Source organism: Dipodomys merriami, unplaced genomic scaffold (assembly GCF_024711535.1).
Source record: "Dipodomys merriami isolate MVZ:Mamm:240054 unplaced genomic scaffold, mDipMer1.0.p SCAF_71, whole genome shotgun sequence".
Classification (NCBI taxonomy): Eukaryota; Metazoa; Chordata; class Mammalia; order Rodentia; family Heteromyidae; genus Dipodomys; species Dipodomys merriami.
Genome location: NW_027206302.1, coordinates 4,874,319 through 4,890,091, shown reverse-complemented (window position 1 = coordinate 4,890,091; position 15,773 = coordinate 4,874,319). Strand labels below are relative to the sequence as shown.

The window sequence follows — 15,773 nt, the reverse complement described above, 5'->3', positions numbered from 1 at the left end:
ACTGCAGGGCTGTCTTAAAAATACGAACCCATGCTGGGCACTGGTGGCTTATGCCTGTAATCCTAGCTACTCACAAGGCTGAGATCTGAGGATGGAGGTTCAAAGCCAGCCTGGACAGAAAAGTCCTTGAGACTTTTATCTCCATATATATACCCACACAGAGATGTGTGTGTATACACACACATATATACACGTACAGATATATAATAAATCCATGAGTATATTCAGCACATTAACAAACTCACTAACAAAATGACATTATTGTTTCCTCTCTTAATCTTTTTATTTTGTTGCAAACTGTTTATAATTGCATGCATTTATGGACTATAATTTTGTGATACTATAAAGCTAATTAACAGAACCATCGCCCAAATACTTACCATGTTTTATGGTAAGAATATTTTGATGTTTATTCTCTTAGCCATTTTGAAATACATAATATATTGTTATTAATTTTCTTTTCTGGGGGGGTGATAATACAATAATGACAAAAAGCTCAAGCAACATAAAGTTTAATTAAAAAGAAAAATGAGGGGCTGGGAATGTGGCTTAGTGGGAGAGTGCTTGCCTAGCATGCATGAAGCCCTGAGTTTGATTCCTCAGTACCACATACAGAAAAAGCTGCAAGCAGCACTGTGACTCAAGTGGTAGAGTACTAGCCTTGAGCAAAAAAAAAAAAAAGCTCAGGGACAGTGCCAAAAGCCTGAGTTCAAGGGCTGGGAAGGTGGCTCAGTGGTAGAGCGCTTGCCTTGCATGCATGAGGCCCTGGGTTCGATTCCTCAGCACCACATAAGCAAAAAGAAAAAAGCCGGAAGTGGCGCTGGGGCTCAAGTGGTAGAGCGCTAGCCTTGAGCTGAAGAGCTGAGGGACAGCGGCCAGGCCCAGAGTTCAGGCCCCACAACTGGACCAAAACAAACAAACAAAAGCCTGAGTTCAAGCCCTAGGATTGGCAAAAAAAGAAATAAAAATGAATAAAAGACTAATATATGAACTTGCTTTCAAACATTTTTAATAGTACTTACTACTGCAATCAAGATTATGCAGTCATGGGGCTGGGAAGGTGACTCAGTGGTAGAGCGCTTGCCTTGCATGCATGAGGCCTGGGTTCGATTCCTCAGCACCACATAAGCAAAAAGAAAAAAGCCGGAAGTGGCGCTGTGGCTCAAGTGGTAGAGCGCTAGCCTTGAGCTGAAGAGCTGAGGGACAGCGCCCAGGCCTAGAGTTCAGGCCCCTTGACCGGACCCAAAAAAAAAAAAAAAAAAAAAAAAAAGATTATGCAGTCAGGCACCAGTGACTCACATCTGCAGTCCTAGCTATTCAGGAAGCTGAAATCTGAGGATCATGGTTTAAAGTCAGCCCAGGCAGGAAAGTCCACGAGACTCTTATCCCCCATTAACAAGCAAAAAGCCAGAAGTGGAGCTGTAACTCAACTGATAAAATGATAGCCTTGAACTGGACATTGGCCAAAATGAACTAAGCAACACAGTGGCAGCAATGGGAGGGAGGGAACAAGTGGGAAAGAGGGAACAGCTGATGCTATGCAAAACAAAAGAAATGTACATATCACCCAATGTGGAAGAAATAACTGTATTGAAAAGCTCATAGAACTCATAAATGTTATAGACCATGATAGACAATTTGCTCCATGAAAGTTAGAATGTCTGTGACTTAACTAAGCATCACTATCCCATAATACTGTGAAATTTGGGAAATTATGTAACCACTTAATCGCAATAAAAAATTTTGGAAAAAAAAATGATAGACTTGAGCAGAAAAGCTTAGGGTCATCATCCAGTCCCTGAGTTCAAGCCCCAGGACAGGCACAAAAAAAAAAAAAATGAAATGCCACTTGTGTAAGTAAGGAGTCACTTAAATAAATAACATACAGCTATATTATTGGTGGATTGGATTGAGAAAACCGGGCCCTCTTGTGACAAGATAAGGAAAACTAATTATTTGTGCTGTAGATGATACAAGCAATTTCACTCCTTATATACCAAGACTAAATCTAGTGAATAGCATTTGGGGCTATTTTGGGGGAAGGGCCAGTTTTATGGTAGCACTGGGGTATGAACTCAAGATCTCACAAAACAAGACAAAGCAATTTCCCTACCAGATATCAAGACATACAAAGGTAGAGATTGGGAAAGAATAGTACAATGCAGGGGTGGTCAAACAGACTCCATGGGAACAGAATGGAGAGCCTACAACAACAAATACATGGAAATCTGATGTGGGCATGGACAGAAGCAGTGCTGTCCATCACTAGGGAAAGTGGAGGAATTCAGTAAATGGATAGCCACAAAGAAAATAAAGCTGGGACCTTTCCCTGAATCCTAAATGATATCAACTCCTCATGGATTAGAGAAGCTAAAAGCAAAACTTTTTAACTATTAGAAGCAAGCTGGATGCTATTGGCTCACACTGTACTCCCACTCAAGAGACTGAGATCAGAAAATGGATATTTGAAGTTGATACAGGAAAGTCCATGAAACTTATCCCTAATTAGCCACTAAAAAGCTGGAATTAAAGGTGTGACTTAAGTAGTAAGAGTACCAGCCTTGAGCAAAAAAGCTAAGGGACAGTGCCAGACACTAAGTTCAAGCTCCAGCACCAGCACAACAAATAACAACTATTAGAAGAAAATGTCTTTCTGATCTCAGAATAGGAAAGGCTTTTTTCGACAAGATAGAAAGCATCTATCACAAGGAAAATATTTATAAATTCAGTGACACTAGAATTAAGAACTTCTCTGTATCAAGTTATTGTGAAGAACATGAAAAGACAAGCCACCAAATGGTGGTTTGAAGCATACACCACTGACCACCCATCTAAGAGGATGAGCAACAGACATTTCTCAGAAGAGGAACTGAGAGACCAATCAGTCAGGAAAAAAAATCAACTTCACTGATAACTAGAAAAATACAAATTGAGACAATAATTTCACACCCACTACCATGACCAAAAGAAAAAGAAGGTTAACACCATCAAGGATCTGGACCAATAGCTACTTCTACACTCAGCTGATTGAGATGTAGATTACTACATCTCAGTCTCATTTTGGAAAATGAGATGGTACCTTTTATCATTCTGAACATTCACAAATCATATCTACTCAGCAATTATTCTTCTAAAGAGACTCATGAACTTATGCATTGGAAGAGATGCCCAAGGCTGCCCACAGTATAATCCCAGAATTTGGGAGACAGAGGCAAGAGACTCAAGAGCTCCAGGCCAACCTGGGCTATACAGAAGACCAAAAAAGAAAGAAAGGGGAGGGAAGGGAAAGGAAGGGAAAAGGGTCTTCGAAACAAAAACAAATGGCAACACTTAGTAACAAAAAAAATGATCAAAACTAATTTTGGTATAGTTACACAATTCACTACACATGGGGGGAAAAAAGGCAAAGCTTTGTCAAGAGACAAAATTACAAAAAGTATAGCTATAGTTCTATAGATTGACTTTTATTCAACACTCATAAATCAGGAAGCTCCTGCATTCTAGGAAGTGGAATGAGAGTTCCTCCTAGGTGATAGAGAGGACAAAGGTGGTGGATGAGCTGTGCAGTGAAAGAAGCAAAGACACAGGAAAGAAGCTCCTTGGTTAACCAAGTTCCCTCAACTTACTTTTCTGTAAGACTTCTTCTTAGAACTCTGTTCACACATCATATAATTCACCCATGCAACATATACAATGGTGTTTAACGGATTCACAATTATAGGATCATTTCCACAATCAATTTCACAACATTTTCATCTCCCTAAAAGCCAACTCCACCACCATTAGTAGTTGCTCCCATTTCCTTCCCTCCCATCTACTCCCACCTCCCTGCCTCAGTCCCAGGCAACCACTGAACTTCTTTGTTTTCATATATTTGCCTATTGTGAACATTGTTTAACTCTCCCTATCCTGTGACCTATCTGTCTTTACTCCATCCCCATGCTACCGACTCCTCAAGTCCTATGCTCTCCTTCTATGAGGCCAACTATTTGAGATTTCACATATAAGATCATGCAGTATTTTTCTTTTTTGGGGGGGGTCCGGTTGTGGGGTCTGAACTCTGGGCCTGGGCACTGTCCCTCAGCTCTTCAGCTCAAGGCTAGCCCTCTACCACTTGAGCCACAGCACCACTTCCAGCTTTTTTTTTCTGCTTATGTGGTGCTGAGGAATCAAACCCAGGGCCTCAAGCATGCAAGGCAAGCGCTCTACCACTGAGCCATCTTCCCAGCCCCTCATGCAGTACTTTTCTATGCCCAGCTGATTACACTCAACATAATATTCTCCAGGTTAACCCACGTTGTCACAAATGACAAAATGTTCCTTTTTACTACTGAAGAGCATTCTGTTGTGTGTATATGTATGCACCACATTTTTTTAATCCAGTAACCCAATGAGCTAACCTAAGGCTGATTCTGTGTCTTGGCTGTTGTGAATGGTGCTGCAATAAACATTGCCATGCACATAACCTCTTCTAGGTTCTGTTCTCATTTCCTTTGGACCTATACACACACACACACACACACACACACACACACACACACACACACACATATATCTCATAGTAAGATTGCTGGTCAAAGAGGACTTCCTATTTACACTGACTCAGTGGGTTGGCCCTGTTTTCAGGAAAATCTGTTTTGAAATTATTGTTTCCTTCAAGTTTCCATTTAATTATGTGGTATTTAGCATGAGTCACTCCATTTTAGTTTGGTCTTATCTGTTGGAGCCTAAGATAAAATCTACAAGTTACAGCATTTGCCTTGAGGTAGAGTATAAAACCCTGGATTTGATCCCCAGACTTACCCCACAGGAAAAAAAAACACAAAATAAATAGTCCTCCATAGTTTTTTAATAACTTCAATCACCTATCACAAGGCAGCAGAACTATAATATTAAATTTAAATAATAAGTTGCAGAAGACTGCATACAGGATGATAATATTTTTATTAAGTTCAAAAACAAGCAAACCAGCAGGTACTGGTGGCTCATGTCTGTAATCCTAGCTACTCAAAAGGCTGAGACAGAAGACAGCAGTTCAAGGCAGAAAAGTATGCTAGACTTCATCTCTAAAATAACCAGCCAAAAGTAAAGTTAGAAGCATGGCTCAGGTAGTAGAGTGCCAGCCAAACAAATGTGAGTTCAAAACTCTACCACAAAAAAAAAGATATAGTCACAGAAACATTAAACTGTAATCAGCATATTTTGAAATGGAAATAGAATGATAAATACAAAACTCAAAATGTGGAAGCTGAACAGGCAGAGAAGCTGGAGTAGGGGAAAGTGCTTACAAGAGATTGAAAAGCTATGGGTGTTGTCCCCAAGCTGTGCCATCCAATTTAGCAGCCATTGACCACATGTGGAGATTTCTGATTTAACTTTAAGTGAGTTAAAACTAAGTGAAATGTAAAGTTCAGTTCCTCAGTCACACATTAGCTACCCTTTCAAGTGCTAGCTAGGCACAGGCCGCCAGGAACTATCATATTGCACAGCACAGATTCCCAGGGCATCTCCAACATCACATTTCTCTTTTTTTTTAATACTTTTTTATTGTAAAAATAGTGTGCAGAGGGGTCATTGCATTTCTCTTGTCCAGAAGTTGGCAGACTTTTTTGTAAAGGAGCAGGAGGTCATCTTGGATCTATGGAAAATAAGGTCTTAACAACTTGACTCTGCTCTTGTTTCTCAAAAGCAGCCTCAGATAAGATAAATAAGTCAATGTCACCATGTTCCTAGGTTAATTTCTAGTTTTTACTATTTTACTATGGGCATAAGTACAATAATGCCATTACTTTTAGATAGTACACAATGAAAGAACCTATTCATAAAGGAAGATCATAAACATAACTTACTCTCAGGTTAGAAAAATTAATGTGTGTACCTATATGTGTGTGTGTATCATACATGCACACATATACAGAATGCCTGACAGAAAAGTACTGAAAGCATATTTAAAATAATTTTTTAAAGATTTTCATATAGATATATTCAGGAGCTTTTTTACTATTCTTGTTATTTTCCTATAAATCTCAATGTTAAAATTAAAGGTTAAAAACATATTTAAAAGCCACGCACTGGTGGCTCCTACCTGTAATATTAACTACTCAGGAGGCTGAGATCTGAGGATCATGGCTCAAAGGCAGCCTGGGCAGGAAAATCCATGAGACTCTTATCTCCAATGAACTTTCAAAATGTTAGAAGTGGAACTATGGCTCAAGTGGTAGCCTAGGGAAAAAAAAAAGCTAAAATCAGTACCCAGGCCCCCAGTTCAATCCCTAGTACCAACACCAACACACACACACACATCATTTACAGATATAGTTATATACACTTACACTAAAGTTTTAAAGTTTTGCTACAGCAAGATATGTTATTCAATGAAAAGTTTTAAGACTCCAGTCCCTGAGGCTCAGTTTATCAGGCAAATAGAAGGATAGAACTATTAGCAATGACTCAAGTAAGGGGCTGACCAGTGGATCAGTGCTGGGCTACAGCATGAGGGGGAGAGAGAAGGAAGTAATAAGGAAGAGGCCGACAGATATGAAATGGAGGGAGGCCTCTCTGAGCTTAGAGAGCAGAAATGGATTATGGGGATGGTAAAACTTACTTGGAAGGAATCAAAGAGGGAGGTGTTGGAGTGTAAGATTCTAGAAGTTGAAAAGAGGGGCTGGGAAGGTGGCTCAGTGGTAGAGCGCTTACCTTGCATGCCTGAGGCCCTGGGTTTGATTCCTCAGCACCACATAAGCAAAAAGAAAAAAGCCGGAAGTGGCGCTGTGCCCAGGCCCCGAGTTCAGGCCCCACAACCGGACCCAAAAAAAAAAAAAAGATAGAAGTTGAAAAGAACCAAGTGGCTAACATAGAAAGCCCTTGCAAATATCCAAACAAGGGACTGAAAGACAAGCCCATCACCCATGTGGCCAATAAAGCCCGTTCAAGATACCAGTGGGAGATACTCAGAGGCTCTGGAGAGGGGTGAGGGCATAGTAAGTCTGCTTTGTTCTGGAGCGAATAAAGCCACTGATTTTATTCTTATACTAACCTTAGGTTCAAGATCAGGACCTAGCTGATAGTAGGTACTCAACAATACTCATGGGATTAATGGGACGGTAAGTAGATGATATGTGTACAGGTAGTAGGTAGGTGAAGAATGAGTATGAGGATAGATGAATTAGTGAGTAGATAAATAGGTAAGAGCGTGAGTGGATACATAGATGGCAGGTGGATGAATGAGTAGTTGAGTATGATGGAGAGATGGAAAGATGGATGGATTAAAAGAAGAGTGAAAAGATAAATGGAGCCCTATAATGGTAGCTCACTCCTATAATCTTAGGTTCTTGGGAGGCTGAGATCTGGAGGACTGCAGTTCAAGGTCAGCCTGGGCAGAAAAGTTCACTAGATTCCATCTCTAAAATAACCAGTAAAAAGCATGGCTGAAGGCATGGCTCAAGTGATAGAGCATCAGCCTAACAAGCACAAAGCCCTAAGTTCAAATCCCAGTATCACCAAAAAAAAAAAAAAAAAGAAAAGAAAGAAGGAAGGAAGGAAAGAAGGAAGGAAGGAAGGGAAAGAACATGAAAAGGTAGAGAATATGAATGAGCAAATAAGTAAATGAAAGAACTGAATGAACTAGACATTCAAGAAACACAGGAAAACAGCCTGGGAAGCCAGCCAGAGACATGACAGATAACGATTCTGGCCTTGGCCCAGTAGTCTAGACCACTTATAAGAGCACTATAACCACAGGAGGTTGCAAAAGCCACCATTCCTCTGCTCCTGATGCCTCCTTACCCAAAGCCTGCCCTGTGTCTCCAGGTCCAGGCTGCAGAAGCAGAGAACATGGAACAGAGAAATTGGGTATTTCTGGGAAAGCTTGCTCCCTCTTGGATCCAGGTCTGACCCAGAAAGCAGAGAGACTGCAGACCCCAGGTACTGATCACAGACATTCTGGACAGCCTTCACTTCTCTCCAGCCTTATATGGGTCATTTGACTTCTCACCATTCTCCCTAGGAAGATGTGTGTGTGTGTGTGTGTGTGTGTGTGTGTGTGTGTGTGTGTGTGTGTGTGTGTGTGTGTGTGTGTGTGTGTGTGTGTGTGTCTGTGTCTGTGTCTGTGTCTGTGTCTGTGTCTGTGTCTGTGTGTCTGTGTGTCTGCGTGTCTGTGTGTGTCTGTGTATGAGTGTGCACCCTGGTACTGAGACTTGAACTCAGAGCTTCATGCTCTCTCAATTTTTTCAATCATGGCTGGCACTCTACCACATGGGCCATGCCTTCACTTCCAGCTTTTTGCTAGTTAGTTGGAGATAAGAGACAGATTTGTCTCCAAACTTCGATCCTCAGATCACAGCCTTCTGAGTAGCTGGGATAACAAAGATGAGATACTGATGCTCAGCTTTCCCAGAAAGATTTTTAGTAAAAAAAAGTCCATATCTTTGCCCTTCTAACTGCCCACCCCATGCTGAGGAACCCATGGATGTCTGTTTAGAGGATGGATCCAACTCCCTCTTCCAAATAAGCCTGGCTTATTTGGCGCTCATTCCTTTATCTAGTTACAGAGGTTACAGAGGCCACAGGCTACAGAGGAATAAAGTTCCTAAACCCAAGATAAGCCCCACACTCACCACAAGTACCAAGTGCCTCCCTAGCCATACTGTAGCAGACCCTCCCGCTGGGCAGTGGCCCATAGGAAAGGGGGACAAGAAGAGACTGGGAAGGAGGGCTTCCCTTTTATCTACTATGAACTAGAATTCTGCTTCCTTCCCCAAGAGAGCACCTGGGCAGTCAGCCCAACCTCTACACAGCCTGGAGCCCTGCAACTCACTTATCAGCATTCAGCATCAATTAGGCCATAATTAATTCATTTCTCATTTTGAGGCTCCGATCAAAGGCAGAAAACCCTGCCAATCTGAGCATCGGGGACGTTGGAAAATGCAGTAGTAGCTGTCACAGGTGGAAGAGACTACTCCATAGCTCCAGGCAGGTAACTACAAGCCCACTGGGGGTGCTCAGCACTGAAGGCCACCCAGTCTAACATCCAAACTTTATTGGCCCCCTTTCAGGGGCACATGCTCCATGCCAGGCCCCAACAAGCTGGCTACCAGGGTCACAGATCTACCTCTATCTTCATGGAGCTCCTGGGAGCCCAGGAAGCAAAGGAGATCTGGGGAACTTGACAGGAGGAGTTGGCATTCCAGCTGGATTTGGAAGTATGAAAGGGTTTTCAACAGGCACAGAATTATGGGAAAGGCATTCCAAACAGAGGAATGGTGTGGGAAAAGGTATAGAGCTTTGTTAAAACAGCTGACTAGGGCTGGGAAGGTGGCTCAGGGGTAGAGTGCTTGCCTTGCATGCCTGAGGCCCTGGGTTCGATTCCTCAGCACCACATAAGCAAAAAGAAAAAAGCCGGAAGTGGCACTATGGCACTAACCTTGAGCTGAAGAGCTGAGGGACAGCGCCCAGGTCCAGAGTTCAGGCCCCACGACCAGACCCCAAAAAAAAAAAACAAAACAGCCTGACTAGTGTTAGCAGCCAGCATAGCTAGAGCCTAGGCTCAAGGAAGAAGAAAAAAATGGGAAAGGCAGAATCCAGAGCTGAGGCCCTAGGATGGGGAGACCCAGACCCAGATTAGTTTTGAAGGGCCTCAAGATTATTTGGAAAATCTAGAACTTTATCCCAAGAGCAGTGAATAACAAGTAGCTGGTTTTCAATTGCCTGGTAACTCACTAAGATTTGTGGTTTCAAAAAAGTCCCCCCACAAAGGGTGAACCAGTTCAGCAGTGATACTCACTAGACTCTTTGTTGGAAATGAACTATACAACTGGGGGAGAAGAGCAAACAGGAGGGGAAAATCTGGGAAAGAATGTTCAAAAGGAATTGTTTACCTGACTTATGTAACTGTAACCCCTCTGTACATCACCTTTACAATTTTTACAATTTTTTTAATCCAACCAGGCTGAGTGCAGCAAGGCTAAGAACTCAGGGACAAAGGCCGGAGTGTGAGCTACTTGCTCAAGATCTTATAGAGTCAAGATATCTGGTCTATATTGCAAGCCTTCCCCATCACCACCAATCCAAGACTCTCGCACCTCTTTGATGGGCATATAGGCCTGCTGCCCACTCCACCTCCAGACTTTTGCTCTTGCTGTTCACTGCATACCCTTCCCTTCTCAACACATCTCACTCATGCTTAAAGTTCTAGCTGGAACCAACCCTGCTGACCTCAGGACTTCAGCAAAGATCTACGGTCAGACTCTGAGTGGATGGGGTGAAAGAAAGGTGTTGTTTATGATCTGACTTATAGCCCTGCTCAGCCTCAAGCCAGCTGTGTGGCATAGGTAGGCACTCTCTCTTTCCAGATCTGTTTCCTAACCTTTCAGAGATGAATAAGGAAAGAGTCAAACCTGAGATGCTAACAATTTAGAAGGCTATGACCAGGACATTAAAAATGTGCTGAATGCCTTTAAGGTCCAAGAGGAGGAGGCTGAGGAAGGAACACTTGGTGGCATTTTCTCTGAGCCTAGAAAGAAAAAAGGGTGAAATTTCAACATGGATAAAGAACCAGGGAGGGCTCCTGATAGAGGGATCAGCCTGAGCAAAGGCTGGAACACTGAGGTTCCAAGTACATTCAGTCTAGAACGAGCATCCAGATGCTGCTATTTTCTGAGTCAACATCTCAAATGTTTTTGTAAGTGGGCAGTCTGAGCACAGCCTCCAGTAAACACCTGTTTACACAATCAAGGGTGTGCTTGCATAATGACCTGTTTGCACAATCTCGGCCGACTGCTCTATTCCAGTCCTGGCAGAGAGGCACAGCTTGCACTTCCGGACACTCACCCTGGGCACACTCTTCTGGAAAGGCACCTCTCAGGAGGTGCTGCTGAGAATACAGTTACCTGAGCAGAGTTCCCTGGTTGGGGGAGGTGACCCACAGAGGCCTGTCTGATGGAGGAGGGGGCAGGGACAGGAGAACCTGAGGAGGAGGAAGTATCCACCCAGTGCTGGTGGAGATGTGACCTCTCATTTTCCTTGTCAGTTTCAGCACACCAAAATGAACACTTACTAAGTATACCTGGCTCTATTCCATAGACCTCACATTTCACGGATTTTTCTTAGGATTCCTATGAAGCAGATATCATGATTTCCATAATTTCTTCCCACCCCTGCCCCCGGCTTTTTGGCAGTACTGGAATCTAAAATCAGGGCCTCACTCTTACCAGGTAAGTATTGCTGAGCCATGCCACCTGCCCTTTTAGCACTGTTGTGTTGTCTTTTATTGTCAAGAATTTTATGAGCATCCTTTAAAACATAAAAATCAGTGGACCATAAGAGACAAACATGGTAACATGATTTAGATCAGCACATAGCACACCACTTTTTATCAGTTACTTGAATCCCTGGCAATTTTTTATTAACAAATTATTGGCCCTCTGTGAAGGGCCAGCTGTCAACCATTCCACAATTGAGAATCAATACATTTGACCCTATTTCCTTCAGTAGCATTATGTTTGTATACTATCCTTAAAAAGTAAATTAACGGCATGTTATAAAGCATCAGGGTATTTCTCCCACACAAAATAAAAACATCTGGGAGGACTGAGGGAGTTGGGGGAGGAAAGGAATAGTGGGAGAACAAGGGAGGGGTAACAGTGCTTGACAAGAAATGTACTGGTTGCCTTACTCATGTAACCGTAACCCCTCTGTACATCACCTTGACAATAATTTTTTTTTTTTTTGTCCGGTCGTGGGGCCTGAACTCTGGGCCTGGGCACTGTCCCTCAGCTCTTCAGCTCAAGGCTAGCGCTCTACCACTTGAGCTACAGCACCACTTCCGGCTTTTTTCTTTTTGCTTATGTGGTGCTGAGGAATCAAACCCAGGGCCTCATGCATGCAAGGCAAGTGCTCTACCACTGAACCACATTCCCAGCCCGACAATAAAATTTTTAAGAAATAAATTTTCATTTTCAGACTCAAAAAATTCTAAAGGTATCCTTGGCAAAGTAAATACTTTAGATATAATTTTTAAGGGTCAAATGTAAGTTTTGAGTATTATTTCTTTTATTCAAATAAAAATAATACAGATGACAAAGGACATTACCATTATCAGTTAAAGCCATAAGTGGGCAACTTATAAGACTAATTATTGATTTAGAATTAAAATTTGACAATATTCTTCAAGTTTAGAAGCTGTGTCACAGAGAGGAGCCAACCAAGTTATTTATTTATTTATTTATTTATTTATTATTTTGTTTTTTGGGGGCCTGAACTCTGGGCCTGGGCGCTGTCCCTCAGCTCTTCAGCTCAAGGCTAGCGCTCTACCACTTGAGCCACAACGCCACTTCCGGTTTTTTTCTTTTTGCTCATGTGGTGCTGAGGAATCGAACCCAGGGCCTCAGGCATGCAAGGCAAGCACTCTACCATTGAGCCACCTTCCCAGCCCCGAGCCAACCAAGTTATAACCTCAAAGGTCTAACATTGTAATTGCTTTTCTTCTAATGAATTTGATATTAAATCATTCATGATATGAAATCACAACCCTGTTGGTAGGCATAGTTCTAATAATTCAATGAGTCTTGTACATAAAAGGAACATTCCAAGAACATCATTCTTTTTTTTTTTTTTTTCTGTCAGTCGTGGGGCTTGAACTCTGGGCCTGGGCGCTGTCCCTCAGCTCTTCAGCTCAAGGTGAGCGCTCTACCACTTGAGCTACAGCACCACTTCCGGTTTTCTGGTGGTTTATTGGAGATAGGAGTCTCACAGTCTCTCCTGCCCGGGCTGGCTTTGAACCATGATCCTCAAATCTCAGCCTCCTGAGTAGCTAGGATTACAGGCGTGAGCCACCAGCGCCCGGCTTAACATCATTCTTATCTACTAACATTTATGAATTTTTTTTTTTTGTCGGTCCATGGGGCCTAGGCACTGTTCCTGGGCTTTTTTCTCAAAGTTAGTGCTCTACCAGTTTGAGACACAGCTCCACTTCCAGTTTTCTGGTGATTAATTACAAGTAAGAGTCTTATGGATTTTCCTGCCTGGGCTGGCTTTGAACCACAATCCTTATATCTCAGCCTCCTAAGTAGCTAGGATTACAGGTGTGAGACACTGGTACCCAGCTTAGGAAAATTTTTATTTCCTGGTATTGCATCATTTTATAAAACTACACAAAGCAATCTTAAGAAGGTAGTAAAACAGTGGCATGAAGCTGGGAAGGTGGTAGAGTGCTTGCCTTGCATGCATGAGGCCCTGGGTTCGATTCCTCAGTACCACATAAGCAGAAAAAGCCCAAAGTGGTGTTGTGGCTCAAATGGTAGAGCACTAGCCTTAAGCTGAAGAGATGAGGGACAGCGCCCAGGCCCAGAATTCAGACCCCATAACCAACATTGACGATAGTTTCTCCCTGCAAAGAATAAAAAGCTATGAACTCCTATTCTTTAAGTAATCATCCTGAAAATTACTCACTAAAACAAGTTGCACACCAAGGTGTGCGCTTGGACATCAATCTGCCTATTTTTACCCTTCCCACAAAGCTAGGATGGTGAGCATGCACCACTGCCATCCAGCTATGGTAGAGAGGGGTCTTGCAAACTTTTTTGCCTAAGCTGGCCTCAAATCATCTTCCCTATCTCAGTCTCTCAAATAACTAGGGTTACAGGTGTGAACCACCAGTGCCTGGCACAGGATACCCTTTGGAAGACAACAAAACTGAGGCTCAATAATACTTAAAATCACTTGTCCAGGTTCACATAGATAGGGGGTAGCAAAACCAAGCAGTCTGCCTCCTCAGAACCATGCTCTTAACTGCTCTATGCTCTTAATGTGTCTCTCCTCTAAGGGGAAGTTCTTCCTTAAATCTAACTTTCGTTTCCTTAAATCTAATTTTCATTTCAGCTGCTGCACCTCCATTTCCTGGTTCTGATCCTTAAAGGAAAATGGAGCACCAATCAGAAATAATCTTGCCCTGACATAGTAGAGTGTACACAGAAGTGAATACAATTTTGTTGAACTGAAGCAGTTACCATGCAAGGCACTACACTGTTTTGTTTGGGGGTATTTTGTTTGTTGTTGTCTGATTTGGTTTAGTTTAGTTTAGTTTTATAAGATAGGATCACACTATGTAATCCAAGCTGGTCTTGATCTTCCAGCCGCTTCCTGCCAAGTACTGGGATCACAGGTGAGCATCACCACACTTGGACCAGCCCTGCATTTCTGATAGCTCATTTAATCCTCCCAAAGCCCCTGGGAAGAGTTATTATCCCTGTGACAGATAAGGAAACTGAGGCTTGAAGACGGTAAACCACTTCTCCAAGATTCTGCAACCCAATAAATGCACACTAAGTGTCCTTTGTACCCCCACAACATGCTCTTGTAGCAAAGGCAAGAAAGTTGTTTCTGCCCTCAAAGAGATCTAATGACTGAGGCAGACAGTCAACAGGCCACCCTGTTACAGACCCAATGAGGAGGGGAGCCTGACATGCTCTGGTGTTAAGCCTGAGGAACACTCCACCAGGCTAGAAGCCAGAGCTGAGTCAGGAACAGGACTCAGCTGGGAAGAAGTGTCAGGAGTCAACTGTCTGGCAACAGCAAAGGCACAGAAGCGTTGCAGAGCCTGGTTGCAGACAGGGAAACACAAACTTCAATATGACAAGAGCATGAGATGTGGGAAGCAGAGGCCCAAGCGAGCAGCAGGAGAGGCACCTGAATCCTTCCCACCATCCTCCCCTTTGCTACTTTCAACCAGCTTATCCCATTAAGGAATCAGGAAGCTGGAAGCTGGGTGCTGGTGGCTCACATCTGTAATTCTAGCTACTCAAGAGGCTGAGACCTCAGGATCCCAGTTCAAATCTAGTCAGGGCAGAAAAGATTAAGAGACTCTTATCACCAATTAACTAGCAAAAAGCCACTGGTGGAGGTATGGCTCAAGTGATAAGGTACTAGTCTTGTGCAAAGAAGCCAAGTAATAGTGCCCAGGCCATGAGTTCAAGTCCCAGTGCCAGCACACAAAAAAAGGAATCTGGAGAAAAAGACTTCTACAGATAAACAGAAGAGATGAATTGTGGGTGTGTCAGGAATGAGATGATTGCTTCATGACAACCAGAGCTGGACCAGGGCCCATACCTGCTCAAGAATCCCATCTTCTGCATGATAGGCAAAGGTCCTTCTCCTCTAGGAAGAACTGATTGGTGTGGGCATATGGAGAAAGGAATGAGTCCCCAGGGTGAGTGACTTGCGAGAGGAGGAGATTGTGGTTAATTCATCAAGATGAAGCACACAGGGATGGGAACAGATTTGACCATGTAAGCGGGAGGAAATTCACACACTCATTCAACATGTATTGACAGGCAGGGTTGTTAGACACTGGGGCTAAAGTTTTGAACAGAAAAGCCAAACGGACTGCTGTCATGGACTTTCCGATCTGCTGGAGGTGGAGACAGATAATATCTGAGGGTGAAATGGGACGTAGGAGAAAGAGATGGCTGGGAGAAGGTACAAATTTTCAAAGGATACTCAGAAAAGGCTGACATAAAGCAGAGTGCCAATGGTTCATGCCTGTAATCCTAGCTGCACAAGAGGCTGAGATTCTGAGTATCACTGTTCAAAGCCCAGGCAGGAAAAGTCATTGGACACTTATCTCCAGTTAATCACCAAAAAGCTGCTAGCCTTGAGCAAAAAAAATAAAGCTCAGGGACAGTGCCCTGAGTTCAAGCTCCAAGACTGGCAAGAAAGAAAAGAAAAATAAAGGAAGAAAGGAAAGGGAAAATGAAAAAGAGAGAGGGAATGGAAGGAAA

The 15,773-nt window shown here is 42.9% G+C and overlaps 1 long non-coding RNA gene across 1 annotated transcript in view; it reads right to left on the bottom strand.

Annotated features, from left to right (window-relative positions):
* Positions 1-6,091: 6,091 nt before the first annotated feature.
* The window catches only part of LOC138818054 (uncharacterized), a 29,087-nt gene continuing 19,405 nt past the window's right edge, over positions 6,092-15,773 (bottom strand). The window contains exon 3 of the long non-coding RNA XR_011368958.1: positions 6,092-6,222. This is a non-coding gene — a long non-coding RNA (uncharacterized lncRNA). The remainder of the gene's footprint in view (positions 6,223-15,773) is intronic.